Source organism: Rhineura floridana, chromosome 4, assembly GCF_030035675.1.
Source record: "Rhineura floridana isolate rRhiFlo1 chromosome 4, rRhiFlo1.hap2, whole genome shotgun sequence".
Lineage (NCBI taxonomy): Eukaryota > Metazoa > Chordata > Lepidosauria > Squamata > Rhineuridae > Rhineura > Rhineura floridana.
Window position 1 is genome coordinate 17,625,400 of NC_084483.1, and position 6,545 is coordinate 17,631,944.

Sequence of the window (6,545 nt, forward strand, 5' to 3'; positions counted from 1 at the left end):
AAATCCTCAGGCAGCTACACTGGATTCAATCCTAGGAAGACGGAGGCACAGTGGGTTGGTGCTTCCCAAGTTCGAACAATTGATGAGTTGTATGCTTTGGATGGGGGTCATGCTCCTCTGAAAGAGCAAGTTCGTAGTCTGGGGGTGCTCTTTGATCCATCTCTGTCGCTAGAGGCCCAGGTGACCTCAGGTGAAGGCCTGCTGCAGATACCATCTTATCAGGAGGTCCATTTCACACAACTTAGGAAGAGGACCTTTAGTGTTGTGGCACTGCCACACTGGAATTCCTTCCCTTTAATTGTTAGACCAGCACCATCTCTATTGTTTGTTTTTGGTGCCTACTGAAGACTTTCCTCTTTCAACAAGCCTTTTAAGTAGAGACCTTATCCCAGTCTGCGTCTGTGCTGGAATAGCTTTTTATGATGTTTTTAAAGCTGTTTAAAAAAAAAAAGATGTTTTAAAATATGTTTTGTTTTAATCATAGAATCATAGAATAGTAGGGTTGGAAGGGGCCTACAAGGTCATCGAGTCCAACCCCCTGCTCGATGCAGGAATCCAAATCAAAGCATTCCCAACAGATGGCTGTCCAGCTGCCTCTTGAATGCCTCCAGTGTCAGAGAGCCCACTACCTCTCTAGGTAATTGGTTCCATTGTCTATGGCTCTAACAGTTAGGAAGGAAGTTTTTCCTGATGTCCAATCGGAATCTGGCTTCCTGAACTTGAGCCCATTATTCCGTGTCCTGCACTCTGGGACGATCGAGAAGAGATTGCGGCCCTCCTCTATGTGACAACCTTTCATGTACTTGAAGAGTGCTATCACATCTCCCCTCAGTCTTCTCTTCTCCAGGCTAAACATGCCCAGTTCTTTCACTCTCTCCTCATAGGGCTTTGTTTCCAGTCTCCTGATCATCCTTGTTGCCCTCCTCTGAACCCGTTCCAGTTTGTCAGCATCCTTCTTGAAGTGCGGAGACCAGAACTGGACGCAGTATTCAAGATGAGGCCTAACCAGTGCTGAATAGAGGGGAACTAATACTTCATGCGATTTGGAAACTATACTTCTGTTAATGCAGCCTAATATAGCATTTGCCTTTTTTGCAGCCGCATTGCACTGTTGGCTCATGTTCAGCTTGTGATCAACAACAATTCCAAGATCCTTCTCACCTGTCGTACTGCTGAGCCAAGTATCCCCCATCTAATAACGGTGCATTTGGTTTCTTTTTCCTAAGTGTGGAACTTTGCATTTATCCCTGTTGACTTTCATTTTGTTGTTTTCACCCCAATGCTCCAGCCTATCAAGGTCCCTTTGAAATTTGTTTGTGTCTTCCACGGTATTAGCTATGCCCCCCTTTAATATGTTTTAAAGTCTTTTATTTTTAAGATGCTTGAGTGCTTTTAGTATTTTTGTTTAGATGTTTTAGAGTGCTTTTAGTGTTTTTGTTTCCTATTTCTGGGAGGAAGGGCAGGATATAAATTTAATAAATAAATAAATAATACACGAACTGGGGCACCTTTTGTATGTGAAACAAAACCACCAATGCTAACGAGCTCACAACTGGAGAATGATGTATACACAAATACATAGTTTGTAAAATATGGGGAAAAGTAAACAACCAACAAAGTACTGGACTAGTACATGGCAGATGCTGGTGGAAATTTCACAATTAGGCAACAAGATTATAACATGCTATTACAATAATTAAATATGCTATATACAGAGATGTAAACAAAGACTCCTGTCCGAAACCCTGCAGAGCTGCAATCAGTCATTGACTTCAGACAATAGTGAGCTAGATGGGCCAATAGCCTGACTTAGTACAAGGCAACTTCCTGTATTCCTAAGTGACGAACTTCTCTTTGGTACAAGTTCAGCTTGCTCGTAAATGTTCCTAAGTCTAAACATATCTTAATCATTTCTTCAGTGTCTTCCTACTGACAAATTAAGGATTTGGGAGCTGTATATATGAAACAGTCATCATGGGGTGATTGCTTTACATTGCACCCTAGGCTTAGTGCCTTCATAAAAGGAAAACATTAGCGTGCAGTAGTTCACTATGCAGATGGAGCAGTATTTTTCCCCATATTTCTTCTGTTGCAATGGTGCGGAGAAAAATAATCTCACTTGCTTTACAGAAATGTGAAACTGCCATGGAGGGTTTGCTTTGTTTAATCCTGGCAAGGGAAGAGCCACAAAAATTTCCGAAGAACTTCAGCAAATGCTGGTTGATCCTCCACACTCTAGTACTGTAGGCACTCTGGGACAGGGTGCAAGGAAGACAGAGCCAGATAATCTGAATCACATGGTTCAGTGAAGTTTGCAAAGAAGTAGATTAGCAGAGAAATTAAACTCTCATGGTGAGAAGGTGAGTGAGGGGAGGGCACAGAAGAAAGATCATGCATGCTGCTGTAATCATAACACTTACTGAAAAAAATGCAGAAGAGCACTATAGTTCCAAACAGCTGTGTGTGCGTGCGTGCGTGAGAGAGAGAGAGATGAATGCTGGCAGAAGCTGAATTGTAACAGGATCCCTGTTGAAGGAGCACACTTTACCCTGGATGCAATCACAGTTTGACTCTGGCTTTAGGAAAACAATAAAATGGCATTTATTAAAAGAAATACATGTTTGATATGAAAGATCCCTTTTTCTGGCTAACTAAAAATATGAGAGCCAGTGTGGTGTAGTGGTTGAGGTGTTTGACTACGATGTGGGAGACCAGGGTTTGAATCCCCACACAGCCACGAAGCTCACTGGGTGACCTTGGGCCAGTTACTGCCTCTCAGCCTCAGAGGAAGGCAATAGTAAACCCCCTCTGAATACCACTTACCACGAAAATCCTATTCATAGGGTCGCCATAAGTCGGGATCGACTTGAAGGCAGTCCATTTCCATTTTCAAAATTGGAGATGCAAAGAGCCATGCTTACGCTTTCATCTCTGTAGGAGAGAGAGGCCCAAAATGTCTCCTCTTGAAGGGGGGAGTGAAGAAGAGAAGAGGGGAGCAGGAAATGAGGTCATCAACCTTAAGAGTATCAGTCTAGCACCTGAAGGAAGATCAGCACAGGTTGGGTCAGAAAAACAGTCTAGTAAGCATGGAGGTTTCCCTCTCTATCTACTCTTCCCCATGCAACCAGCAGGTTGAGCTGTAAGCCCACACTTCCAACAGAGATGTCTCCAATGCAACATCTACATCTCAAGACCTGTTTGTGATAGGCACTGTATTTCTGGGTTCCTTTTCAGATATTAGGGTGAGTGTTAGGTTAATTTCTTTAATGCAGATGTTAATCACCCCCACAAATGTTTGGACAGACACTCTGAGGAACATAACTACATCAGCTCATTGAGTCATTTTCTCACAAGTAGCTATGACAATGTGCTGCTGGAGCAGCAAAGCTATCTAGAATGGCCATATGTCATACTTAACAGAAGACAGACCTCTACTTGAAGGGCTGCCAGAGGACCTCTGTTTGAAGGACTGCCAAGTCTAAGTCCAGTTTAAAGATAAAGAACCATAAGAAAGGAGAGCAAGGGCCTTGAAGTTGCCCATCAACAGCACCCTGGCAGCAGACTGAGCAGGCACACAGATAAACTAGTCCTAGTTCTCCCACCACCACACTGAGATTATTATATATTATTATACATCTATTTGAATTACAACAATTAGTTCTAAATTTGCTTCTATACATATAAATATAAACATGTGCAAATGTCATGCAAATATGTGCCTCTTTTATCTTCCTTTCTGTTGCTCATTTCTTCTTTTGGCAAAGCATAAGTGGCCACCCTAAAGCTATTAAGCCTAACCAAACAAGCACTTTCATATGTAGCTTCAGCAGTGTGCCTTTTCAAGAGGTATACTGCCAAAACCATTTGCAGGTAAATTTACTCATAGCTACATGTGGCAGGATACTGCTTGAGGAGCAATGGCTTACCCTCTGTCCTTTGTTGCTCCCTCCCTCTCTCCCTCCTCCTCTTTACTATTTTTAAGCTTGGTTGTGTGCACAGTTCAGTGTGATATGGCTGCAAAAACAGCAAATGCTATTTTAGGCTGCATTAACAAAGGTATAGTTTACAAATTTTGTGAAGTATTGGTTTCCCTCTTTCGGCACTGCTTAGGCCTCATCTTGAGTGCTGTGGCCAGTTCTAGACACTGCGCTTTAAGAAAGATGCAGACAACCTGGAAAGTGGTTCAGTGGAGGGCAACAAGGTTGATCAGGGGACTGGAAACCAAGCCCTATGGGGAGAGACTGAAAGAACTAGGCATGTTTACCCTTGAGAAGAGAAGACTGGGGGGAGATATAGCATTCTTCAAGTACTTAAAAGGTTGCCTCACAGAGGAGGCCAAGATCTCTTCTCAATCATCCTAGAGTGCAGGACACGGAAGAATGGCTCAAGTTACAGGAAGCCAGATTTCAACTGAACATCAGAAAAAAGCTTCCTAATTGTTAGAGTGGTATGACAATGGAACCAATTACCTAGGGAGGTGGTGGGCTCTCCAAAACTGGAGACATTCAAGAGACAGCTGAACAGCCACCTGTCAGGTATTCTTTATCTTGGATTCCCGCATTTAGCAGGGGGTTGGATTCGATGCTTTTACAGGCCCCTTCCAACTCTACTATTCTGTGATTCTATGGAACATCCTGACCCTGGTCATTGCAAGGGCCTAAGTGTCAGTGACGTTGTTAACCTGCAAGCAGGGACTGATGTGATTCCATGCTCTTCCATACAAAAACATTATCTTGATATGGAAAACTACATCTTCAAGATAAGGGTTCTAGCCTCACCTTTTCCTTGGCATGCTCATTGTCTGAGTACAGGATTCATTCATTTCTTTGTTTATATATTTGTAGAGAGGAGTATGAACTCATACAATGATGGGACTTTATTGTATATTTTCTCTCTTTCGCAGACTAGATTGATTTGATATTTCAGCCTGTTTTGTGATATTTTGTGGTGTTATTTATTGATACTTTTGTAGTTTTTTTATTATGTTCTGAATTATTTTTATAATATTGCTTTGTTCTTGCTATGGAAGCTGCTTTGAGGTCACCTGGTGATGGAAAGCAGCATACAAATATACTAAATAAATAAATAAATGTGAGCTTCCCCCTTCAGTGTGAAGTGGTACAGCCCAGACACAGACTGATCACATCATCACATACGTACAGGATATATACAAATGGGGGCTTTAGCTCTCAAACAATGAGAAATACTGCTAGTGGTACTGGTGTGGCCATAGTCTGTTGGCCTTGGGATGAGTGTGAGTTTAATAAAAAAAACACATATGGACATTTTTTGCATATTAATTTTAAATTGGAACCCACTAGAGATGGGGCAAGCTGGAAAGACAATGAACTGAAGACAGCAACACACAAATGCAGCTGGAAAGGGGGGGAAGTGGCCCACTTGTTAACTAAAGCAAAAGTTGATCCTCCCCAGCAGCTTTAAAAAGTCTGGAGGGCATGTTCTTTCTCTACATGAAAGGGTCCCTTTCCTGATATTCCGCCAGCACAACATGCTTTCTTTAGCTAGTCGCCTTCTTGACATGACCAAAACACTTCAGCCTGCTTCCCTGGATCAGTCTAAACAGCATTCTTTAGATGTTGTTTAACACCCACTCACTAGTCCTTCCAGTGCACGAACCGCAGCATGGCAATGAGTTTCTAAGTAAAATGTAATCTTGCTCTACCCTTGCTTTCACAACTCTACCTCTTCTATACATAGGCCAAAAAAACAAAAAGAAAAATTCAAAATGCTTGAGGCTGGAGTTCTCCTTTATTTCCATCCACTGACATTAGCAAAAATGGCTGCATGCATGAGACATCTAACCACAGAATGTCTGACAGTCCAGTGCTCAATTTTCATGCTACTATTTTTGTTCATGAGAATGCTCCCGCAAATCACTTTCTTTCATGAGAGCCATAGCAAGGGAAGGATTTATGCTCTCATGTATCAGGTACACCAAGCCACCCTCTTTATCTCAACATGCCAACATAACGATTCTTCGTTTTTGAAATATTTTGTAGGAGCAGGAATTAAAATGGTGGGAAGGGCTGTAGCTTAGTGGCAGAGCATTTGCTTTGCATGCAGAAAGTCCCAGGTTCAATCCTTGGCATCTCCACGTAGTGCTGGGAGAGACCCTTGTCTGAAATCCTGGTGAGCCACTGCTGCTCAATGTAGGCAATACTAAGCCAGAGAGACCAAGGCTGTCACTCAGTATAAGGCTGCTTCCTACGATTGTAAGGTTTCAGGAAAGTACATCAAGGTGGCTTACAACTTAAACAAAAATTAAAAACCAATAAAAACGTAATTAAAAACAATGATAAAAGCACCAGCAAATACTGCATTGGTGTGTGTGGGGGGGGAATAATGTTAAAAAGCCTGTTCAAAAAGTTTGGTTCTCAAGAGACACATGAAAGAAAGAAGGGATGGTTCTTGCCAGAGCTCTATTGGTAGGGAGTTCCACAAGGCAGGGCCTGCCATACTAAAGGCTTGGTTCCTGGTGGAGGCCAAACGAACCTCAGGGGCATGGGGAACCACCAAAGTGCCCT